Raw genomic sequence first — 8132 nt, forward strand, 5'->3', positions numbered from 1 at the left:
CTTCCCCAACACACCAGAGCCACCAGGAGTCGCAGGCTGCACAGGTGACCTCAGTGGGCAGTGGAGAGGTGACAGCAGAGCTGCTTCCAGCTGAAGCACACCCAGGTATTCCCCTGGAGCCTTCCCACCAGCCCCTCTGGAGCCTGCGCTGCCCATTTCTGCACAGGGATTTGAAAAGGCCCAGGCAGAAATGCACAGAGATTTCTGTGCCCCAGCAAACCCGATTTCCTTGCCACTCTGCCCTGGTCAGAACTCTCCTCTGTGCATCACTGAAGTCCCCTGGAGTGAGGGGTTGGGTAAAATAAATAAGGAAAATCAGAGTTATGATGCTCAGGAAGCAGAAATTGGCTTCTTGGCACAAAGAACATTTCTTCCTCTGGGTGCTGCTGTCCTGTCCCTGCCCCACATGGGGAGTTTCACATCCCTCTCCTCATCTCCTCAGCTCCAGCCAGGCCCATCTGATGCTGCCCAGCCAAGTGGAACATATCACGGGGGGCATCTTTCCCTGGCAGTTTGGGGTGCAGTGAATAACCTCCAGCAGCTGGAAGGCATTCCTGTGGAAGTGCCGTGAGTGGAGCAGGAGTCTGACCAAGGCAGGGATCAGCCCCAGTTCCTGGCCTCACTGAAGGCGTTTCCCAGTATTTCCACACATCACCAAGTGCAGAACCCTGCTCGTGGTGACTGAATTTCTGTCAATAGGAAGAAAAATCTGATTCTAGAGGAGCTGGCTGTGGCCCTGTGCGGGGACAGGAACATCTCTGGAGCTGGGATCATCCTCATCAGGGAGGGTGAACCTGGGCAGGGGATCTGAATTTAGAGTGCATGAATGGGTGGGGAAACTTGAAAAGGAAACAGCTGTGATCCCAGTGATGCTGGGAAATCTGGATTTTCATAGGTTTGAGGTAGCCCTAAAGTGGAGGGGTCACTTTTTTCCTTAAGTGTTGCAGTTTCAGTGGGGCACTCATCGAGGTCAGCCCAGCTGGGAGCTGTGCCTGTTTTCCTGGTGCAGGTAGGGAAGGAACCCTCGGGGGATCTGGGTTCATTCCAGGGCAAAACCTGGGGCTTGGCTTTGGAGAGGAATGGAAAGGAGAGGTGTGGGGTGGGACATGCTGGTTTCCCTCACAGACCCGTCCCTGTGGTGCTGCCCAGGAGAAATCTCCTGCTGCCGGACGCAAATGCCCACCCTGGCTGACACCAGGGCTGTATTCCAGAATTTCTAGGCAGACAGGATGCCCACAGTGCCCTGCCCTGCCCGAGGCTCACCCCAGGCAATCCTCATCCCTCACCCCAACCCTTGCCAAGCCCTCTGACACCAAGGATGCCTCGGAAACAAAGCACATTTGGTAAATCTTTGTATTTGTGGCAGCAGTGTCACCATCCCTGAGCTTCCGGACCCCTCTGCCTGACACCTGGATGTGTCCTGGTCCTGGGAGCAGGAGAGGGAGCAGCCATGGGCCAATTCCAGACAGGCAGCTCCACCAAGCAGGGTGAAAAATGAACTTTCTGATTCATCAGTGGTTTTGAAGCTTTGACTTTCCCAGATTTAAAAAAAAAATAAAGCAGGGAAGGAATCATGAAAATAAAAATACTTTTGACAGAATCAAACCACCTAAATCCTGAGCTGTGGTGCTGTTTGACGTGGAATTAAAGGACTTTTTAAAACCAAATGGTTCTCAGGATGGAAATAAAAATATAAGCATTTGACACCTATCAAATCAGGACACCTCAGGTTTGAAAACACTGGGAAGAAAGTCTGAAATGGAGCGATATTTGTGAGGCATTTCAGAGCTGCACGGAAGCCAAGTTGGGCTCCTGAACCTCGAGCAATCTCCTTGCTCACCCATCTGCTTTAACTCCCGCTCCTCTCCACCTCCTCTCCAGCCACACTCGAAAGTCTGTCCCAGTCATGATTAAATTTCTAGAAATTTTATAAAAATCAGCAGCTGGGTGGAGGGGAGAGCCAGGCAGGGCTCTGGTGTGCCACCCTCTGCTTGGCTCAGCAGGGCCAGCTGAGCCCTGGGTGGTGGAAGGAAGGGGATTAGTGGGGGACAAGGAATATGATCCCACAGGAACACAGGCTTTATTCATTTCACTGTCCACAGAACATCTGTAGCAGAGAAAGAATCCAAAAAGCAATGGCCATGCAATGCTGTTCCTATTTCTCCAGGACACTCCTGGAACCCTTTCCTGAAGCATCTCCTGCCGGGAGCTGGGGTGGGCAAGGACCAGGACCAGGCTGCAGCCTCCTCTTTGATCCCAAATCCAGGCTGGGCCCTGCTGCTCCCATGCCCTGGGGCTCTGCTCTCACTGATGTTCAGCTCCTCTGGTTCTGTTTATTTGTCCTCGATTGTGTCATGGTCTTAGCCAAGACCTTGGGAAGCTCCTGGGGAAGTTCCTCAGAGAGCTGGCTCAGGCTGCCTTTGCCATCTGGCTGCTGCTCGTTGCTGGGGACTACAGCAGCAAACCAAACCCAAACATCGGGAAATGGGCCAGAGGAGAGCTCGTTTGCATGAGGAGGATAGTGGGGTGGGAAGTGGGACAGAGCCTGGCTGGTGCCAGGCTGAGGAGGAGCTCTCTGCAAGGCTGCTCAGACAACGGGAAACTCTTTGTACATCAAAGGTCCCGATGAACCTGGGAGTCCAGCCAAGGGAAGGTGGCTCTGAGGGCCCCTTCTCCCCCCAGTTTGGGTGCTGACTGTGCTGGGGACAGTGGCAGCTCCTCCCGCAGGGATCACTCGGGAACGGGCCAGTGACAAATGGGCTGTGGCTGAAATGAAGCGATGTTATCGTGGCCTCTGTTCCTCCCCCTGCAGGGACAATGATGGGCCCTGGCTGCCTGGGCCAGCTCCCATTTCCCTGGCTGGTCACGGGTGGCCGGGCACCGTGAATCAAAGTGTGGGAGTGGGAGCAGGAAATGGCCAGGTCGGAGAACAGGATCTGGAACCCCTCTGCCACGGAGAGTCGGGCCAGGGAAACCCGGACAGACCTCACCTGTCCCCACCCAGGGACTCAGGGTGGTATTTTAGCAGCTCCCCAGCCCTTCACAATTCCACCTTGGGGTTTTTGAGGCCATTTTTTGATGGCTCAGCCATAAAAGCTGGGAGTTTGCCCCTGCCATCTGTTCTCATTGCCCTTCTTCTTCAGTGGCACTGTGGAAGCACAAGCAGGTGAAGGATTTTCCTGGGGAGGCCAGAGATGGTGCGGGGAGGTGATGGAGCAGAGAATCCCCATGGTCTGAGCTGCTCTTCCTTCCTAAAATAACCCCAGGTGATGCTCCAGGCACCCCCTGTGTGAGACCTGGCCACTTGCTCTGGGAAAGCACAGAGCAGGGGGGCTCTGCTGTTCCCTCCATCCTTTCCCAGCTCTGCCCTCAGCATTCCCACATCCAGCAGCACTCCGCTGTGCTTGCCGTGGCACTGGGCACAGTTATACCCACAGGGATTCGGGAATGGAGCCCTGCTCTCATCTCCAGTCTGCAGAGGGACAGAACATTCTGTGAGGCAGAACCAAAACTGCCTGGGACAAAGCACATCAGCGCTTCCTTCCCACAGCCATTCCCTGCATCCAGGGGCTTCTGTCAGTCCCACCAGGACCCCTCAGCTTCCAGAGGTTCAGACTTTCCTTTGCACACAGGTTGAGGAGGTGCTGCATGGTTGCCAGCTCAGCCCGCAGCTCACATCCGCCTCCCAGCTCCTAGAGCTTCATCAGAGCCTCTCTGATCCCAGGAAATGAGTTTTCCAAATGAGGCGTGCCCGGCCCATTGATAAGGAAGGCATCAAGGGCCAGCCCAATTTCTTCTTTGCTTTCTTAGGCCCCATAATGGATGAGGTGTGCAAGGTGTTCCTGCCCATGGCAGGGGTTGGAACGAGATGGGCTTTAAGGTCTCTTCCAACCCAAACCATTCGGGGATTCTGGGATTCCATTATAATTTCCCCGTTTCTGGTTGGTTGTTTCCAAAGCTGTGTAAAATGTGGGTGTTCCCTGCACCTCAGAGCCTGGATCTTACGCGTGTCCAGAGAGGAGGATCAGCCCCTCAGGTTTCCCTGTGCTGGTTGCATCCCAGCTGTATCCCAGCTTCTCAGGAAATACATATCCATCTGTATCTCCAAATTTATCCCCAAAAAGGGTCTAAAACTTGCACCCAGTGCAGACAGCAGCGGGGTTTGTTGACTTCAGCACCTTCAGGAGATCAATCCATAAATTAACCCAGCACTTCCTATGCAGAGCTCACCAACTCCCTTTATCATTCCCTTCAGCCCTGGGCTGCCTCGGGCCCCGAGCCGTTATCTGATCCATGGAAATGAGGATATCATGGGTCCTGAGCTCCTCCTGTGCTTCCCAAATCCTGCAGTGAGTCCTGAGCTGCTCTGGACCTGGGAAGTGAAATAAGTCCATTCTGCTGATGAGAACAAGTGACAAGGCACTGCAGGGACATGGAATAAAGAGCATTTTTCATCATGGATGACAGATTGCAGGGATAGCTGTTTCCTACCATCCCAGTTTGAGCACTGGGTATAAATGTGTTTGCACTGCAATTTTTACTGGTTTAGGGATCGAGTCCCACCACAGGACTTGGCAGAACTCCTCTCATGCAGGTGCAGCCCAAAGTCCTTCCCAAGGCTTGAGGAACTGGGTGCCACTCCAGCCAAACCCGGCCCTGGAGAGCCTGGAGGGAGATGCTCATCCCAGGGCTCTGCTGCAGAATCCCCTCCCTTTGGGAATGGCCCGATGTTTGGGAACAGGGCAGGATAACGGGAGCACAGGGCTTCCGAGGGCCTGTTGCACCGGCACCTTCGCTGAACCTCCCTCATCAATCTCCATGAATCCTCCCTCTCGTGTGCCCCACTTTGGTCTCTGAAGCAGCTCCCTTCCTCTTCCCCCTCCCTCCTGCTGCCCCCCAGCACACACAGGCACATTTCCTTTTCCTTAAGCAAACAATTTTCAGATTTAAAAGTGAACTGGGAAAAGACAATGTGGCCTGGCCCCTTATCTGCTGCTATCTGCTCCCGACAAGCTGCGGGCCCAGATTGGGCCTGCGGGAGATTTTGAGTGTTTATGGGCCACGGGAGGGAGGGACAGGAGGGGAAATCTGCTGGGGGAGATAAGTCCAGGAAATGGGGCTGGTGGCTGGAGCAGAGTCAACAAAGCTGAGCGAGCAACCGGACACCTCCGGAGTCCCGAGGATGTGACTCAGTGTCACGACTCAGTGTCACGACTCAGTGTCACCACTGCAGCTCCCCAGCAAGCAGGCCTGGAGCGGTCCATGCCTGCCGTGGAGAAGGGAAACATCCTCATCTCTTTACACACTTGGAATGTTCTCCAGTGGGGAGCCCAAACTGAAGCTCCTCAATCCTGAACTAAACCCCTTGGTTCTGCAGGACTGGGAGCATGAGCTGGGCCCAGCTCCGGGCTCAGGGGTCACACCTGGGGTTTATAATGTGCTGTGTAAATCCAGAAGCTCCCTGGGCCCCAAAGGACCACCTGGTCTTTGTCCATGTGCCACCAGTGCGGCTCAGAACCCACAGCACGAGGCAGGAGCTGCTCACATGGGCACCAGGAGATTTTTATGACCACCGGGATGTTTTTATAACCACCTGTTTTCCCCATGTGCACAAGGGGTTTGGTGGTAACTGGAAAAGTGTGTGGGCTCATCTGTAATGTATTTCAAACTCAAAAATATCTGGGCTAATTATATCCAAGAACAGCAGCTGACATTGTTCTGGCAGCCCAAAAACTGTCCTAAGCATGGCTGTGGGATGGAAAAGTGAGGTTTGTGTGCTCTTCCTCTGGAAAACCAGCTGGAGGAAGCTTTCATGCTCTGATGGTTGTTTCTAAGCAGGAAAACTGATGCAAACTCCGTTCTTTGGGACAGCTGCTCTGGTTTTACCTTAAACGCTGTAATTTAGGACAGACTCTTCACATCCGAGCTACTGAGGGGAAAAGCAGCCTCATGGAGAGCAGAGGGCCACTGACCTCCAGCTGCAGAGCCTGGGCCACCCCAGCTCTGTCCTAGCTCCGGTTTTACTGACTGAGCTCTGAGTTCACGGCATTTTCATGTGGTTGGCTGGCGGGGTTTTCCTCATGCCCGGCTCCAGCCCTGCTTTGGGTGCTGCTGTTCTGCGCTTACCTGGCTCCAGCAGCTTCAGCTTCGCTCCCGCTGTTGCCCCACTGTCCCAGCATTGCTGTGCCCAGGCCATGGGAGCCAAACAGGGCTCCAGGAACTGTCCCTGGCCCAGGCACCTCTGAGGGCATTCACAGAAACCCGGAATGGTTTGGGTTGGAGGGACCTTAAAGCTCCAGTTCCATCCCTGCCCTGGATCCCAGGGTGTTCCTCAGGTGCTTTCCATCACTGGCACAGAGGAAAACAAGCCTCCCCTCCCCCTTCCTGCAGATTCCTCTTTCACCCCCATGCCTTTCCCTGTGAATGTTTTGAATCCCAGTTTCATCCCCTCCACGCTTTTGCTGCCAGAGGCTGGTGGGAGATTCCCTGCCCACAGCAGGGATCTTCAAGCTCCCTTCCAACCCAAACCCTTCTATCAAATCTGCCTTTCTCCTATCTCCTCTCCTTGCACTTCCTTCTTGTCCCAGACATCTTCTTTGGCTCATAAATAGGTCAGGGTTGCCCTCAGCCTTTCCTGCTGTCCCTGTCCCGGTCCAACCCCTGTTGGGATGTCCAGGAGGCCCCCTCAGTGCATGGCAAAGCCCTGACACGGAGCCATTTCAACAAACTCTCACTTGATAACGTTAGCCAGGGAGATTTCCCGAATCTCGGCTCCTCCAGCTGGGAGCATTATCCCCCACAAAGCACCTTCCCATGGAAAGGCTGCTCCAGCAGCACTGGGCAGGGAACCCTTTAATCTGCCTGGAGCCCCCTGAGCTGTTGGGGACAGTGGGGAGACAAGGGCTGAGGTATCTGAGCTCTTCGAGGGAAAGCCCCGCACAGGAAGGGCTGGAAAACTCCATTTCTCTGGATTGTTCTAAATTCCCTCTTTATTTTATGGTTCCTCTGATTCAAAGAGAAACCTTCTCAGCAGAGGAGTGGGAAACATTTCCATGTCAAAGCCTTGGAATCACATCAAGCTCCTGCTTTAGGCATTTCTTTCCCTCTAATTCACCTTGGGGTTGGGGTTTTTTTACTCCTTTTCATTCCTCCAGCTGTTCATGCAGCCCTTTGGTGGAGCTGCCTTTCTCCTCCCTCCCTTCCCTCCTGTAGCATCCACAGTGGATCTCACAAGGTGAGATATTTCCAAGGAATTAATCTCTGGGAAGAATTCATGGATGCATTTGCTTGGTTGGTTGTTTTTCTGTGGAGACCAGAGCAGGTGGAGCCCCTTCAGAGCTCCAGAAGGGTCTTCAGGGGCTGCCTGGTCTCTCTTGAGCAGGAGAGCTCAAGCCCAGGTTGGCCATGGAGGCTTCGAGGGAGAATCAGGACAAGAATTTATGGTTTTGCTTAAAAGAAAAGAGGAAAGAAGCAATCCAGCGTGAGCAAAGGCTATACAAGGAGGGGGAGCTGTACCAGAGGCAAGGGTAACCTTGAGTTTTATATCCCAAAAAAAGAAGATTTTCACCTCTTCTACAAGACATGCTTCATGTAAAATTTACTAAAAAGCAAAGCAAAGCCAATCTTGCCGGGAACGTGGGGTCACGGCCACTTCTCTGTTCCAAAGAGGCAAAACTCTGCTGGAGGAAGAGCTTTGTTCTTCATTTCTTTTCCTTCTTTTCTTCTCTTTTTCTGGTCAGCATCAGCTGGGCAGGGACCTCTGTGGGGAAGGGACCTCGGAGGGGTGGCAGTGCTGTCACCAGGGACCACGGCCACCCGGTGACGCTGTGAGGGGTGACATCACAGCCCACGGCTGCTCTGTCACAGAATGGATGCTGGAGGGGCTGAACACAAAAATCCTGGGAAAAAAGAGGAGGTAGAGGTAGAGAGGTCCCAGGAGAGTGGGGCCTGCTCAGGAGGAGCAGAGCTCGTGGAGGGTAAGGGGTTTGTAGGATTCCTGTCCTGCTTCTGCCACAGGGATTAAATTCCTGTCCCTCCTCTGTCACTCCAGGATGAGACCTCTCTGCCACAAGAATCCCTGTCCTCCCTCTGCCCCTCAGGGATTAGATCCCTTTGCCAAAGGGATTCCTGTC

Source organism: Corvus kubaryi, unplaced genomic scaffold, assembly GCF_017639235.1.
Source record: "Corvus kubaryi isolate FWS band 111438036 unplaced genomic scaffold, C.kubaryi_AGA036_p1.0 37367, whole genome shotgun sequence".
In the NCBI taxonomy this organism is placed as follows: Eukaryota; Metazoa; Chordata; class Aves; order Passeriformes; family Corvidae; genus Corvus; species Corvus kubaryi.